Source organism: Odocoileus virginianus, chromosome 6 (assembly GCF_023699985.2).
Source record: "Odocoileus virginianus isolate 20LAN1187 ecotype Illinois chromosome 6, Ovbor_1.2, whole genome shotgun sequence".
NCBI lineage: Eukaryota > Metazoa > Chordata > Mammalia > Artiodactyla > Cervidae > Odocoileus > Odocoileus virginianus.
In genome coordinates, this window is record NC_069679.1 from 22,865,602 (window position 1) to 22,883,339 (window position 17,738).

Sequence of the window (17,738 nt, forward strand, 5' to 3'; positions counted from 1 at the left end):
CAACACTTTTAATTTTTGCATGGACTACATGAACAATGATTACTTATATGGATACACTTTGGAGTCATCTCTAATTGATTAGTGTCATATATTGAATGGACAGTAGATTTTAGTGAGGCTTTTTTCCCCCCATTAAATGTTGCCTATTTCTAGTCAAGACTTCCAAATTAATGACGTCTGGCATTGGAATCTAATCTGAATACCGTTTTTCAATTTGAAAAATAAGAATTAACTGGAATGTGGTCTTTGCACAAAACTGGTGTCATTACAACTAATGGCCTTGCAAAAGTCTATTGGTGAATTATGTTGTGAAAGTCATAATAAATATCAGGAACAATAATTTTGCTCCTCATGTCCCAGTAGAGGCTGAGGTGTCTGGGAACAGGCTTTTATAAGTCTTTTACTTTTGGTGCCCTTTTTTTTTTTTAACAGCTTTTTTACTGGAAGAATTTATTGGTCACATACACACCATAGGAAAACTATCCCCTCTCCCCAAAAAAAGGTAAGGCAGAAAAATTAGATTCATAAGAGAAGTATACATTCAAAGTAGGCAAAAATATGGTGCATGTTTTTAAAACAGAAAAATATTAAAATAATTTCACTATGAAATGCTTTGATTGGCATGTGACTTGGTACTTACTTCATATCAACCAGATCCAACTGCTCTAATAAATCTCTATTATATATGTTTCAGAATAGCTATTTAAAAAAATTTTTAAGCCAAAACATAAAATCTGTATTTGTGCATCCATGAACAAATCATCCTCCTTGGTATCTTCAGAGATCCAAGATGCTAACAGATTAATAGTTTAAAAAAAAAAAAAATTTCAAGCCACAGATTAACAAATATACTTCTTCAAAGTTTCTTGGATGACACTACCAAAAGTAACTTGTATTACTGTACTCTGGATTTTCAGATATAAATACCAGTCGATGGCTGGTTGGCCATTACATGACAACTGTAATTATCCTTATAATTGGGTCACAGTAGAGAGAATGCCTTATCTTTTCTTAGCTGGAACCCTGTAATTTGACCCTAAAATTCGGAAGCATACCGTTTTCTGTGTTTCAGCGGACACACTGACTTTGCAGTCTATGCTATGTAAGAGGGCAGGTAACTCTAGCACAGAAGAAACGATATAATGTGGTGTGGGGCATGACTTCAGGGGCACCATACCATTTTCATTTATCCAGACTGTTGCCTTCGGCCCTGCATTGAGGCCTCCTTGAATATCAGTTTCCAGCGTGTCACCAACCATCACACAGTCTCCAGGCTGTACCCCGAGGAGGTCACAGGAATAATAAAATATGGAAGGTGCCGGTGTCTCCTCTTTCTGCTCTCCACCCACAACAATAGCGTCAAAATAGGACTGACAGGCACAAGCCTCAACCTTCTCCCTCCGGGTCTGTTGTTCTCCATTTGTCAATAAGAGAAGGCGGACCTCCTCACGAAGTTCAGTGAGCATGGCTTTGACCTCTTCGGCCAGCGTCATGTGCCGTAAACGTGTCGATTTCCACAGGAAGTAACATTCTTCAGCTAATTTCCTCTTGGCTGCACCGCCTTTGGTTTCCTGGATTGCTCCTTCCCAGTGTGAAGCCCTGAGGTCAGTAATGCACATATTAGAAGGATGAAAGCATTCCTTGCTGAGTTGAACTTGAACTTTGTTGCAGATGATTTCAGCCTCTTCTTTGTAATTGTATTTTGATTGTAAGAGCTTTATCACCTCCAACATGCCCTTTCGACTCGCGCCTGCCGTGTCAATGAGCGTGTTGTCCCGGTCGAAGAAGACCGCCCGCACTCTGCTCAGCGCCTTGCCGCCGCCGCCAGCTCGACGCGCGGACGAGCCGCCGCCGCCACCGCGCGCGCCTGCGCAAACCTGGCCCGCCTGGTGCCCTTTTTTTAAAACAAGAAAAATGCATTGCTTTTGGACACTTATATAAGTGATTGTTGTTGTCTATCAACATCACTATCGTTACCCACAAAACACTAAAACAAGGCTCCTGTCTGACAAATCCCAGTGGGCATGAAGGGCTGAATTCTGAAACTCTGAGTGTGGGTTTCAAATGTGGCTGAAAGCAGGCAGAAGGAGAGTGTGGGGAGAAAGGAATGACGACTGAGCGTCTACTATGTCCGGTGCTCTGTGAAAAGGGATTCCCTCTCACTGTTTCAGTCTGTTCTGAACAACCCTGTGAGGTAAGTGGCATTACTTCCCCTATACAGATGAATACATCAAGACTCAGATTTTAGACTTGCCAGACTCCAAAGCCCAAGCTCTTTCTACTTCACAAAATGTATGAAATCAGTGAATACAACTACACAAGTTTGAATCAAAGAGAATTTCTGCTGTAGAAAAAGTTTTGTGCAATCTTGACAATGTTGCTGGTCTTGACCACATGTGTTAATAACATCTCAAACTTCTGTGGATTCAAGATCTCTACTAACATTGTAATAGAGGAACATTGTGTGTTAGGTGAAGAATGTTGACTTAATTCTCTGATTATTCTCAAGAGAAATTAGATTTCCTTTATCACCATATGCATGCTGACAAATGACAGGCACAAAGTGATTATTGAAAAAAATGCCTGTGGTGGAGAGAGCACAGAGTGTTAGAAATAGGATATGAACACAGTGGGTAACGAGGTGGAGGGATAAACCACAAAGACAACAGGAGAGCCTAAGAGGACTCTTTCTGTTATTTCTTCCACCAGCTATTTTGCAGATGAAAGTGTAAAAGTGAAAACTGCTCATCATGTCTGACTCTTTGCGACCCCATGGACTGCCAACCGTGGAATTCTCCAGGCCAGAATACTGGGGTGGGTAGCCTATCCCTTCTCCAGGGGATCTTCCCAACTCAGGGATTGAACCCAGGTCTCTTGCATTGCAGGCGGATTCTTTACCAGCTGAGTCACAAGGGAAGCCCAAGAATACTGGAGTGGATAACCGATCCCTTCTCCAGTGGGTCTTCCCAACCCAGGAATCAAACTGGAGTCTCCTGCATTGCAGGTAGATTCTTTACCAACTGAGCTATCAGGGAAGCCGTTTAGCAGATGGTGATACAAAGCCCAGAGGTTTGCTGCTCAGTCACTCCTAACAGTAGGCTGGCTTCATGGTTGGGTTTGAAACACCCTCCAACAGTTGGGTTAGCAGATAGTTCTAATACATAGCTGTCTGTGGGTTTAATACCAAATTGGATCTTTGGGGTTTCAGGTTACTCTAAAGGTCATGTTGTTATTTAGCCTCTAAATTGTGTCTGTCTCTTTTGTGACCCCATGGACTGTAGCTCACCAGTCTCCTCTGTCCATGGGATTTCCCAGGCAAGACTACTGGAGTGGGTTACCATTTCCTTCTCCAGGGGATCTTCCCTACCCAAGGATCAGACCCGAGTCTCCGGCATTGGCAGGTGGGTTCTTTATGGCTAAGCCACCAGGGAAGCCCCATAAAGATGATGGCTCTAGGCTAAATTAGACTAACCCTGCATGAAGATTCAGACTTCTGTGGGCATTGAAAATGCTGTTACTGCTACAATTACCACTACCACAACTACTACTATTATTGCTGCTGCTGCTGGTATCTATTCGGTAATATATAGTTCTTTGTAATTTACAAAATATTTCCTCATCTATCACGTTATTTGATTATCATAATAACCCTGTACAGTGTTATTGGAGAGAGGAGAAAATCCATGATACAACATTTTAGCCTTGTTAAAATTTCAAGCTGAAGTGTTTGCTTCTCAATTTTTGATATGCTTTTCAGCACTTTAAAATGGTTGCAAAAGGCTAATGTTATCCCTGTCTGTCTCCAGGGGCATTGAAAAAAATCAAATGAAACACTATTGTGAAAATTCTCAGGAAGCTGCAAAGCTCTAATTCCTTAGAATTGTTGAGAGGCACTTATTACACAGCAGCTCCATGAAGGAAGATATTATGTTATCTTGAAAAGGGATATAATGTAATAATTAGAACAAAGACTCTAGAATTAGACTGTATCAGATGATTTCTAACTCTGCCAGCTACTAGCTGTGTGACCTTGGGCAAGCTATTTAACTTGTGTTTTAGTTTCCTCATCTCCAAATTAGAGATCATAGAATTGATGCAAAGATTAAAAAAAAATACACACACACACACACATACATATATATTGGAGAAAGGAATAGCAACCCACTCTAGTATTCTTGCTTGGAGATTTCCTGCATCAAGAGGAGCTTGGCGGGCTACAGTCTATGGGGTCACAAAGAGTTGGACATGACTGAGTGAATAACACACACACATACATACATATATATATATATATATATATATATATATATCACATAAAATGCTTTTAAGTCTGATATATACTGAGTTCTGTTTAAGTAAGTGTTAGGTCTTCCTATTAGCTATGGCTCCACTATGACATATTGTAGATGATCAATAATACATTTTTAATATATAAAGTAATAAACATGGAGCAGGTGGGACAGTATTGTAGTTCAATATTGCAGGAGTGTTAGTCACTCAGTTGTGTCTGACTCTTTGTGATCCCATGGACTTGAGCCTGCCAGGCTCCTCTGTCCATGGGATTTCCCAGGCAAGAATATAGGAGTGGGTTGCCGTTCCCTTCTCCAGGGGATCTTCCCAACCCAGGGATCAAACCCAGGTTTCTTGCATTGCAGGCAGATATTTTTTAACACTGGGCCACCAGGGACGCCCACTATTGTAGAAAAGGAAGATAAGTATTCTAGAAACAATTTGCCCTACCACCTAATAAAATAATGGATGCTCATAATGATAACTGAGTCATCCAGGAAAGTTACAAGTAAGTTGAGAAGCCCGAAAGTCAGAGAGATAACTGCAAGATTTTCCTATCTATTGTGGGCAAAGTCCTCTTGCATATCTTTTGTGTTAATTATTACAACAAACCAGTGGTGTATATTGAACATCATTCTAATGTAGAGAGAAGAAAAGTTGATAGTCAAGGAAATTCCTTGGTCCAAAATCACCTGGAAATGTGTGGACATAGGAATCCTAGATTTTCTGAATCAGGTGCATTTTCTACCACCCTAGATTCCACTCAAAGCTGAGTCTTTACTTGTCAGACACAGTAGTGTGAAATACACCACTGGAATCATTTGTCTTTCTGTTTAGCTACCAGTTTTCTCCTTACCCTCTTAACCCAGAGAAGGAGTGGTGGTGAGTGCAACTAGGGAAGAGAACAAGCATTCTGTGAGAACTTATAAGGATCAGGCATCTTGAATGGTATCCCATTTGTTCATTTTTCCCCCAGATTTATTAGGATATAATTGACAAATAAAATGGTGTATATATTTAAGGTGTTTAATGTGATGATTTGTTATATGTATGTATTGCAAAATCATTACCCAATCAAGTTGATTAACATACATAATTAACATTTTTTTCTGTGTGTGGTGAGAACACTTAAGATTTACTCTAGCAAATTTCAGGTATACAGTATAACATATAATAATTAGCATACTGTACATTAGATCCTCAGGAATTATTTATCTTATAACTGAAACTTTTTACCCTTTGACCAGCATCTCCCCATTTCCCCTCTGTCCCCTCAATCTTTGGCAACCATCTCTGTTTCTATGAGTTTGACTCTTAGATTCCACATATAAGTGACACTATACGGTATTAGTTTTTTTACTATCTGGCTTATTTCACTCAGCATAATGCTCTCTAGGTTTATCCATGTTATTGCAAATGGCAGGATCTTTTTTCTTTTTTGTGACTAAGTGGTATTACATTATTTATACATATATCTACCACATTGTCTTTATCTACTAATCTATCAACAGATGCATGTTGTCTTTGTATCTTGACTATTATGAATACTGCTGCAATGAACATGAGATGCAGATTTCTTTTTGAGATCCTTGTTTCAAGTTTTTTGGATATATACACAGAGGCGGGGTTGTTAGATCATATATTTATTCTATTTTTAATTTTTTGAGGAACTTCTATAATATTTTCCATAGTAGCTGTTCAACAGCACATAAAGTTTCCCTTTTCTCCACATTCTTGCAATGAGTGCTATCTTTGGGAAAATGTCTGTTCAGACATTTGATCATTTTAAATGGCATTATTTGTTTGTTTTTTATGCTATTGAGCTGTATGAGTTCTTTATACATTTCAGATATTAACTATGCATCAGACATATAGTTTGCAAATATTTTCTCATCTTGTATAGGTTGCCTTTTAATTTTGTTGATGGTTTTCTTTGCTGTGCAGAACGTTTTGTGTTTGATGCAGCTCCACTTGTTTACTTTTGCCTATGTTTTTGATGTCAGAGTCATTGCCAAAACCGATGCCAAGGAGCTGTTCCTGGAGTGTAGCAGTATAGGTCGTCTTTTGATTTTAATTCATTTTGAGTTAGCTTTTGTGTGTGGTGCAAGATAGGGGAGCAGTTTCATTCTTTTGCCTGTGCTGCTGCTGCTGCGTCACTTCAGTCGTGTCCGACTCTGTGCCACCCCATAGACGGCAGCCCACCAGGCACCTTCGTCCCTGGGATTCTCTAGGCAAGAACACTGGAGTGGGTTGCCATTTCCTTCTCCAGTGCATGAAAGTGAAAAGTGAAAGTGAAGTTGCTCAGTCATGTCTGACTCTTCGCGATCCCATGAACTGTAGCCTACCACGCTCCTCTGTCCACGGGATTTTCCAGGCAAGAGTGCTGGAGTGGGTTGCTATTTCCTTCTCCTCTTTGCCTGTAGATATCCAACTTTCCCAGCATCATTTATTGAAAAGACTGTCCTTTCCTCATTGCATATTCTTGGCTTCCTTGCCAAATATTAGTTGTCTGTATATATGTAAGTTTGTTTCTGGGCTCTTGATTCTGTTCCACTGTTCCACTGTTCTGTGTCTTTTTTATGCTGTTACTGTACTGTTTTGATGATATCTTTGCAGTAAACTTTGAAATTAGGAAGTGTGCCCCCTCCAGCTTTGTTCCTTTTTTTTTTTTTTCCAGAATGACCTTGGTTGCCAGTCTTCTGTGATTCGATGTAATTCTATACTAATTTTAGGACTGTTTTTTTTTTTTTCTATTCTCAAGAAAAATACCACTGGAATTTTGATATGAATTTTTTTGAGTCTCATATGGCTTTGGGTAGTATGGACTTTTTAATAATATTAATTCTTCCAATCAATGAAAACAGGATATATTTCCACTTAATTAGGTCTTTTATTTTAATCAATGTGTTATAGTTTTTAGTGTTCAGATCTTTCATTTCCCTAACTAAATTTATTCTTAAGCATTTTATTGTTTTGATGCTATGGTAAATGAGTTTTTCTTTATTTCTTTTTCAGATAGTTCATTGTTATTGAAACACAACTGTTTTTGATATGTTTGTTTTGTATCTGCAGTTTTACTGAATTCCTTTAATATTTTTAACAGTTTTTTTGGTGGAGTCTTTAGTGTTTTACTCTTTGTTGGAATATGGGGTAGGTGGAGGAAATCAGCTAAGCTTGAGTGATTTAGCTAAGATTGCACAGCTAGTGGATAGCTGGTAAGATGCCATACCACAATATGACTCAAAAGCCAGGTTCTTTCTGCCTCAGAGGGAATGCCTTATGCAACAGCGAGAGCTGCCCTGAACTCTGTGTGAAGCAGGTTTGCATTTACAGAATGCAAAGAGAAACCTTAGAGAAACCTCCCGATCACCCAGTGATGACTGATCTTTTAGTAAAGCAGACTGCTTTTGCCAAGATAGTGCCATTTGTGGAATTTCATGCCTTAGTTTAGAATTTCTCAAAATGTGGAATGTGAGCTAAAGATTCTTCTTATTAAAATTCTAATTATTGTATATTTATTTTAATGTTTTCAAAAAATATGACCAGCTATTATAACAGGAGAAAGAGAAAACTTCCTCAGTAAAGAATGCAATGAGTAAAACATTTATTATTTTAAAGAAAACATTATGTAAATAAAAATACAGGTGGTGGGGGTGGACATGGCAAAATTCATAGAAGGAAATCATAAGAGGAAAACAATTATATTGAAGTGCAATTATCAAAACATTAGAAAACTCAAATTATAAAATAGTAATATACATAATTTTTTAAGATATTACATAACTAGTTCTAGAGATAGATCTATTAACAATGATTGCAATTTTGAAGTAGTGACGAGCATAAATGCTATTTTCAGAGATCTGCAGTAAATGTCATGTGATGGGAAAATATCTGTGCTTTCTCTTGGTACCAAAGTCACTGGCATTGTGATGCCACTGTGCTTTATCACCTGTGTTTATTGCTGAACGAACAATATACATCAGTTAGAAGTTAGGGCAATTCAGATATGATTCTGCCCCTTTAAATGCTCTTTGAGATTAACTTGATTTAAATCCTACCGCTAGAAAGTAATATCTGTGTTAACTTAGCAAGTGACCTAGGCTCTCAAAGCCCCCAAAGGGGTAGGTGGTAACAGACATTTATGGAGCTTATGGGTTTGTAGAGTCTAAGTGCTTGGCACAATGCAGGAACTCACTAAATGTTATAAACATGTTCCTAATGTTCCACCACAGTTGGGGTGAGCATTCAGTCAGCAGGGGCTACATTCTAGGAACAGTCCAACTATCAGAGACTTACTCAATTCCCCACTTTCCCCCATGGGGTTCAAAAGAAAGATTCCATTTCCATTCCAGGCAAAATTCATAATAACACTAAATGAGCTTGCTTTTGTTTAAACTTGCATTTCGTCACTAAGAAAAAATGATTCCACTGAGACATGCATGTAGAAGAGTGGATGAAAATGTGGATTTTAAACACTCATGGTGTTTTTAGGCTACACAATATCGGGGCAAGATGATACATGCAGTGCACTGTCTGAAGCAGTGAGCATTAAAAGTGAAGACATTAATAGGGGGAACAGCATTTACCAAGGTATTGCATGAGTTAGGGAAAGTATCAGGATTTCCTCTTTTAAAGTAGTCTGCTGTGTTATTGTACAGGTTGGATCTACTCTGTGAAATAGTTCCCCATTATGGGTTAGAGAGTGGCAAGCTCCCTCATGATCTGCTCCACTTTAATGCTTTTAAAGTGAGTGAATTTAATATTAAAAATGAAAAATGTGCAGGCTGATTTTACCTAATGGAAATTTGTCCACTTTGCTTCTTGGTAAAAACCCTGCATCAGGAATGAAATTTGGAAAGAGTTTAGATAAAAGAGTTTGAAAATAGTTATTGATGAGATGTGATACTTACTGTTAAGTGGAAACCATGAAAGATCATTCCCAGTTCACCTGAATGGGAAGTTAACAGTGCACATTGCTCTTGTAATGGGGCTGATATTCAAGTCTTTAGAGAGGATTATATACGTAAAGAGAAGTCCGTGGAGAGGACATTATGATATCAAGACAATGACAAAACAAATTTCAATGCAAATCTATAGAGACCATATTACAGTGTCAAGGCGAAAGCAAAATGTAAGTCTAGAGAGACCATTTTACAATGTCAAGACAGTGGTAAAACAATGTCGCTGAAAAATTATTGAGACCACATTGCCATGTTAAATTACAATGTCAAAACATTATCATTGCGAGTCTTTAGAGATCATGTACCTCTTTTAAGATAATAGCAAAACAATGGAACTTGAAACAGCAAACAATGGAACAAAGGAATTTTATGTAAGTCCCTGTTACTATCAGGAGAAGACAGTAAAAATGTAAAGGGGTCAAAAGGTTGTTAAAGAAACAAACAGTGACAAACTAGAAGACTGTGCAAGTACATCCAGTTAGCATTCAACTTTATTCTGGCTTGGAAGAAAATAAAGTTTCTCAAGTAGAATTAAGATTGCAAGCAAGTTTAGCCAAAGAATGGCACAAAGTCTGGGACTGAGACATTAAATCCATTATAAGCAACTAATTTATAGAATTAGAATTTCACTCCTTTTCCCAAATAGCTGGACCATTGTTTCAATTATTCAGGTGAATTTTGCTCATAACGTGAACTTCACAAACCCTGCTTCTGATTCCTGCTTTGCCTGCAACCTCTGTTGGGAGGTAGCGTCCATCACTCACTGTTAAACTTAGCTTCAGCTCACAGTTGCCACTATGTGTCAATCACTGTGCTAGACACTGTGGGTAAAATGTTTTTTTCTCTTTCTTATGAAGCTGAGAGGAGTAAGGAAATTACCCATACAAAGGTGATATTCACAAACAGGGTGTAGAAAGAGTGCTTTCTAATTGCAGCCCTGCTGCCTTATTGCTTTGTGAATTAGGTACAGTGCCTATCCGAGCTATGTGCAGGGTTCTCTGTAGAGAAAACAAGGAGGATACACACATGTTGCTACCACTTACATTCTAGAAACTGCACTGGGAATCCAAGGCTGTGAGCCTTGAACAAGTTGCTTACCTTTTCCGGGTTTATCCGTCTGTATAATGAGGGTGTTGATTGTGACCTCATTGGCCCTTTTCTTGTTCTAAATTGGTTATTTAGAATTAACTAATATGTTAGTGCCTTGTATGAATAACTCTCTGTCGAAACTGTTGTCATAATCCCCACCATCACACCCAAAATAGGTGCCATTCTTTTTTATAGACTTTCATCTGTGTGAAGACTTTTACAAATGAATTTGTGGCAGAATTTAAGTTAAAATAATAGCTATGAATACTTGTAGACAGGATTTAATATAGATATTTTAGTTTTATACATATATGTTTACAACAGTGGTTTAGAAACAGAGACAATGAGACCTCAGGGAAATGCTTTAGAACATCTCAGAAGCATGGAATCTTTGAATAACTCCTGGAGGGGTAGAGCATCAGAGGAGCAGAATGTGTTGGCAATCCTCTGTACCTCTGCTTTTTAATATGGTGTGTGATAAACATAGATTCACTAGAGACTCAGAATGAATAATAAGAGAGTTTATTTTAGCACTGCGTCAGATACTAGTGATAGAAGTAAACAATTGCTATTATCAAGTGAGAACTTATCATATGCAGATTTTTCAGTTCCTTGCCCTAATTTCTCAATAAAAATAGTCTTTTCTATTTTTCCAGGAAAAAAAAAAAAAGAGGCTAAGGAAGGTTAATGCACATGTAAAAAGCCACACTACTAACATGTGGCTGAGTCAGGAATGGGGTCAAGAGTTACCAGACTTTAAAATCTGTGTTCAACTAACAGTATAATCAATGAGAAAGGAAAAAATTGAATTCCATTATAATCCCTGCACTGACAACCATAAGCTACAGAACCTGTCCTCTGTCATTTTTTTTTCTTTTTGCGTTATATCATTTAGTCAATGACAAACTCTGAGGGTCTTCGCTCTCAGATGGTCATTTGTCTACTTTTCTTCTCTCTATCTTTAAACTCTTCCTCATCAGGTTTCTTGTCTGAGGTAGAAAAACATGCATCTCATACACCTTTAAGAAAGTTTTTTAATCTTAACATTTTTTTTTAATTTAGATTTTACTCTTCATGGTCAAGACTCTCAGAGGACTAGCTCTCCACCCGCCATTTACATTTATGTCTTATCCTTTCTAAATCTGAGTATTTGTGGCTTTCATCAATTCTGAAAAATTCTCAGCTATTATTTTTCTCAAATACTGCATTCTCTTTTTCTTTTAATGATGTTTTTATAGGTTTTATGTTATGTTGGACCATCACATTCTAGAAACAGTCCATGTTTCTAATCTTTCTTCAGATTTTTCCACCTATATATTTTCTTGGGTGGCATTAGGGCAATTTCCCCAGATTTTTCTTCTAGTTCACTATTCCTCCCAACTTTGTTGATTCTATTATTTACCTGTCTGTCTGATGTTTAAGCTTTGTTTAGTGTCAATGACTTTTTTACTGTGTATTTTTATTTTTAAAAATAATAACTTTTCCCCAGAATTTCCTAGGATTGTGTTTCCTCCCCTTATGTTTCCTCTTTTTTTTTCAATTATTTTAGTCATCCACATTTTAAAGTCTCTGTTCAATAGTTCTATCATAACAAATTCTAAAGGTCTAGAATCTTCCTAAAAAATCAGTCTGATCCTTTCTCATGATACATTGTTTCTCTGAGTGTGTGCATGTTAGTATTGGTGTGCATTTTTTTTTTTTCTGTTTTAAAAAAACACTTATCTATTTATTATTTATTTGGCTGTGCTGGGTCTCAGCTGCAGCACTCAGGATATTTGTTGCCGTGTGTGGGTCCCAGAGTTGCAGCATGCATGATCCAGTTCATCAGGGATTGAACTCAGGTTCCTGCTATTGAGAGCACAGAGTTTTAACCACTGGACCACCAGGGAAATCCCTTTGTGTATATTTTGCATTAAAGACTTCAGCTCATCTGCTCAGAACTGTTGTGTGGTCTTCTTTTGCTTCTGGGGTTGAAGGTACATCCCTCCCAAGATATTTTTGGGTTTGGCAGTTATTCTAGGGTTACTGGTGGCTGAAGACCACTTTTTTACTTTAAGTCCTATTTCTGATAGCTCTTAGACCCCATTTGCAGTTTAATTCAAACTAAAAATTCAAACAGGAGTAAGTCTAAGGTTTAGGATTCTTAGAGGAGACTATTTTCTCATCAGAGACAAGGCTCAGAGACACTAGTAACTGTCATTTCCCTGCACTGATATGAGAGACTTTTTTCGTTTCTTAATCTACTTTTCCACTAATCTACTTTTCCACTTCTAGAGTCCCCTGTCTTTTATAGGGATTTCAGGTCCAACTCCTACGCCGTGTGGGCTCACAAGGTATCACCAACTGTTCCTAAATGGAAGTCGAAATCCAAATCACTTGCTTACTCAGCCTGGAGTTATTCTCCCTTCATTCTCCTCCACCATTTTGGTCTCTTTCATTCCCTCAGCCTCCTTCAAAAACTTGCTCTTCCCTGCTCCATAATTATTTGTCTTCTCCTAAAGGTTGCAATGTCCAATATTCAACAGATTATATAACTCTCTGCTCACCCCAAATCCTTTGAAAATATCCCATTATTGCTTATTTAGGTGAACTGTTAAACCAACTCCATGTTTTATCCTCTTTAATCTCTTTTTCATACCAAGGCTGGAGTGAATTTATGAAATAAAATATGGCAGCACTTTCTTTAAAATCTTTTGCTGGCTCCTTCACATCCATGAAACATATCTACAAACACATACATGCACAGACACTTAAATAAAATAACACCCTCTTGTAACATGTAAACCCTTCCCATGTCTAGTTTCAGTTTACTAGCCATTCTGAACTGCTTGCTTGTCTTGTTTTCTTTAAACATCTTTGTTTCTATACCTAGTATTTAGTATAACAAATCTGTTTCCTCTATATGTTACTAAAATTTTTAAATTATTACCTTTACTTATGTCTTTTTTCATACACAAATGAATATGATACACTCAGAAACTTAAAACAATGAATCTATAGAAAACTAGTGCACAAGAAATTAAGAGCTCATTGTACATAGAAGCATGGATCCCAGGAAGTTCTATAGTTGCAATAATGAATAGCTCTGACCTCATCTATGCACCTTTTTGTCATCTTCTCCAGTAATCTTTTCTCCCATACCTTATTTGTTATGCTATTTTGGAAGTAGGCCCATGATTGAAAGGATTACATTAGGATTAGTACCAGTGACATGAGTTCCTCAATAATCATTGATTTACCTGTGAATCCTAGAGAATTTAACCTAGTTTTACAACAACACGTGCATTTGGAAATACATTATTTCAAAATACTAAAAGCTACATTTACTCTGCACATAACAGTGTTACTCTCAGAAATAAAGGCATTATTTTTACTTTCTTCAAGGCAGCAAGTACCTTGGTGCTCTAGACTGGTTAACTCTTCTTTCCTCAACTTAGTCATCTGCAAATTGGGGATAATTAAAAATCCTATGTTTTGAGTTGTTTGGAGATTAAATGCACAAATGACTAATAGGGGTTAAAATAATGCCTAGTATTGAGCGAAAACTCAGTAGAGACTCAGTATTGTTGGTTTTACATAGTTTTTCTCTCACCTAAACAGATAAAGTTGCAGAGAAAAATAATGAGTATTTTAGCTAAAAGATAATGTACTTCTCTGTGAAGGTTCTCATTCCTATAATGGTCATTAGTGTTCTTGCCTGGAGAATCCCAGGGACAGAGGAGCCTGGTGGACTGTCATCTACGGGGTCGCACAGAGTCGGACACGACTGAAGTGACAGCAGCAGCAGCAGCATCTTTGGAAACAGACTTTATTATTAGTCATTTATTTATTGATATGATCTAAAAACGTTGTTGTATATCTTTGATTTCATGTTAATTGTGAAATAAGAATTTTGTTCTTTATTAAAGTCATTCAATTTTTAGTAATTACAGCAGGAAGACTTCAGAAAGTAAAAGGCATCTTAGGAAATTCAAGAAAATGATTTACTCTAATATCACATAAAGCACCTGTGGCAACTATAATCCAGCTTATTTCCTATGCACTCTTACCTGCTGGGAAATCTTTATATTATGAACTACTTCCTGTAACTTTGTTTTTTACATATTGGAATTAAAGAGCTAAGAAAGACCTATGAGATTCTGTTCTCTCTCCACACTTCCCTAGTCTATGTATATACTGCTCTAACGTCATGGGAAGATATGAAATACCAAGTATAGAAATTACATTTTTAATGAGGTTTTCCCAGCATATATCAAGTAAGAAAGTGTCATTAGATGAACCATTGTTCTCACCTTAAGACTGATGGAGTCACCCTGAAGAACGTAAATCTAACGTAAATTGAATGAGTATTATTTTAAATAAAAGATTGGTCCTGTTTCTAAAATGTCTCCCCAAACCCTAAGACTCCTTGCAGAGAAACAAATGGTCTATGAAGTAAAAATTTCTCAATTGCTCCTTTTTCTAAGAATTTTGCTTGCAAATTCAAGACTCCTGATTTTCATGTTGAAATAATAACTGGAACACAACCCTGAGGGGTTTTTCTCTTAAATAAACCTGGTACTCTGCTTGAAAAGAAATTTTCTACCTCCTTGAAATATCATCTTACTTATTTTTTCATTATAAGAGAAATCTATGAATAAACAAAAACCAAGATATGAAATTGGGGAGGTGATAGGTTGAATTTAGGAATAGGACATCAAATCCAAGTAAGAATTTAGTCAAAAGTACTAAATTACAAGAGTTTAATAAAAAATACAGAGTATACATGTTTCGATGCTGTTCTCTTGAAACAGCATCGAAACATGTATATTATCTAGGGTGAAACAGATCACCAGCCCAGGTTGGGTGCATGAGACAAGTGCTCGGATCTGGTGCACTGGGAAGACCCAGAGGGATCGGGTGGAGAGGGAGGTGGGAGGGGGGGATCGGGATGGGGAACACATGTAAATCCATGGCTAATTCATTTCAATGTATGACAAAAACCACTGCAATGTTGTAAAGTAATTAGCCTCCAACTAATAAAAAATAAAAATTAAAAAAAAGGGTAAAATTAAAAAAATAGAGTAAAATAGTGATGGAGGAATCTTCTACTGTTCACTTCAATACAGCACAGATGTTCTAGTTTTCTTTGGCTGTGCTAGATCTTCATTGCAGCATTCAGGCTTCTCTAATTGTGATGTGTGGGCTCTATAGTTACAGTGCTTGGGCTTCATTGTCTGCCCCCTATCCACACCTCTGGCATGTGGGATCTTAGTTCCCTGAACAGAGATCTAATCCACATCCCCTGCACTGGAAGGTAGATCCTTAACCATTGGATCACCAGGTAAGTCCCTAACTGCCTTTTTTGAAGTAAAATTCACTTTCCTGTGCCACACTCATATTCTCCATTCCAATTGTCAAACTCTAAGCACTTGTTTATTTTGATAGTTCTCTTTTTCTAACTTTATTTTGAAATAATTTTGAATTTACAGAAAAGTTGCAAAAAAAGTACAGAGCATCCCTATATACCTCTTATCCAGCTACCTCCTGTTGTCCTACAGAACCACAGGACCAGTATAAAAACCAGGACTTTGTGTTAGTACAAGTCTACTAATGAAACCAGAGGCCAGATTTGAATTTCTCTAACTGTGCCACTAGTATTTTTTTCCCCGATTCAAGATCCAATCCAGGATTTCATGTTGTGTTCAGCTGTCATGATTCAGACTCCTCTAGCCTGTGACAGTTCCTCAGCCTTTCCTGGTCTTTCATGATCTTGGCAGGAGGAGAAGGGGACAACAGAGGATGAGATGGCTGGATGGCATCACCGACTCGATGGGCATGAGTTTGAGTAAACTCCGGGAGTTTGTGATGGACAGGGAGGCCTGGCATGCTGCGATTCATGGGGTCGCAAAGAGTCGGACACGACTGAGCAACTGAACTGAACTGAACTGAGACAGTTATTTTGCAAAATGCTCCTTAATTTGCATTTCTCTGCTATTGTCTCATAATTAGGTTGAGGTTATGTATTTTTGGCAAGAATATCAGCCACAATGACATAGTACTCTTATCAATGCATTGTATTAGGGTACTTGATATTGATATGCTTTATTACTGATAGCATTACCTTTGATTACTTGGTTATATCACTTGGCATTTCCTAGGTTTCTATATTATAAAGTTATAATTTTTCTTGTTACAATTAACAAATGTCATGGTGCAGATATTTCAAGACTATCCAAATGTACTACTTCTCAAATTTTTGTCTACTAATGTTAGCATTCATTGACAGATCTTGTATGCAATGGATATTACTGTGGTGTTTGCTTAATTGTGATTTTGCATTTCCTTCATTCCATTCACATATATTTGAAATTCTTTTCCAGGGATGAGCTGTCTTTTCTCTTTATTTATCTATATAATTACATAAATATGTAAGTATGTGTTCATATTCATTTATTCTATGGTTTATAACCTAGCAGTATCATTATTTTTGTGCTCAAATTGCTCCAGCTTTGGCCAATGGGAGTTTCTTTGACATACTTTTATATGTTTTTGAGAACTTTACTTCCTATCACCAAAAGCTATTCCTCTTCCCAGTGCAGGAATCACCCACTTCTCCAAGGAGAACAGATTCCTTTTATTGAAGAATGGTGCTTAGAAACCAAGATTTGGGTGTTAAGTATGCTTTTTGGCCGTGAGTATCATTGCTAGTAGGATCTCTTAGGGGACAGAGCTTCATGCACATCTATATTTATTTCTATATTTTTCTGTATACATATGGTAAAAAAATGAGCTCATACTGATATCTCTGATTTCAGTCTAGTACCACAAGATCTTTCTAATTTTCTCCTTTCCATATTAGCAACTTCTTTCTCCACCTGTGAGAAAAACTGATGCTCATTATCTGCAAAATATTTCACAACCCAGAGATTAAACCCATGGATCAAACCCAGGTCTCCCATATTGCAGACGGATTCTTTACCAGCTCAACCACCAGGGAAGCTCAAGAATACTGGAGTGGGTGGCCTATCCCTTCTCCAGTAGACCTTCCCAACCCAGGAATCAAACCTGCATTGCAGATGGATTCCTTACCAGTTGAGCTACGAGGGAAGCCCTACAAAATATTTACTTACTTGTTAATTTTTAGTATACACATGATGCAGTTTTAGAATTACTAGGTTGTATCCCTATAAGAAGGTTCTTTGGTGGCTCAACTGTAAAGAATCTTGCTGCCAATGCAGGAAACAAGGGTCCCATCCCTGGGTTGGGAAGATCCCCTGGAGAAGGAAATGATTACCTACTCCAGTATTCTTGCCTGGGAAAACCCACGGAGGGAGGAACTTGGTGGGATACAGTCCATGGGGTCGCAAAGAGCTGGGCACTACTTAGCAGCTAAACAACAATAACAACAACAGCAAT

General features: G+C 37.6%; 1 pseudogene; it reads right to left on the reverse strand.

Annotated features, from left to right (window-relative positions):
• Positions 1–873: 873 nt before the first annotated feature.
• LOC110127346 (N-acylneuraminate-9-phosphatase pseudogene) overlaps positions 874–17,738 on the reverse strand; it is a 78,431-nt pseudogene continuing 61,566 nt past the window's right edge.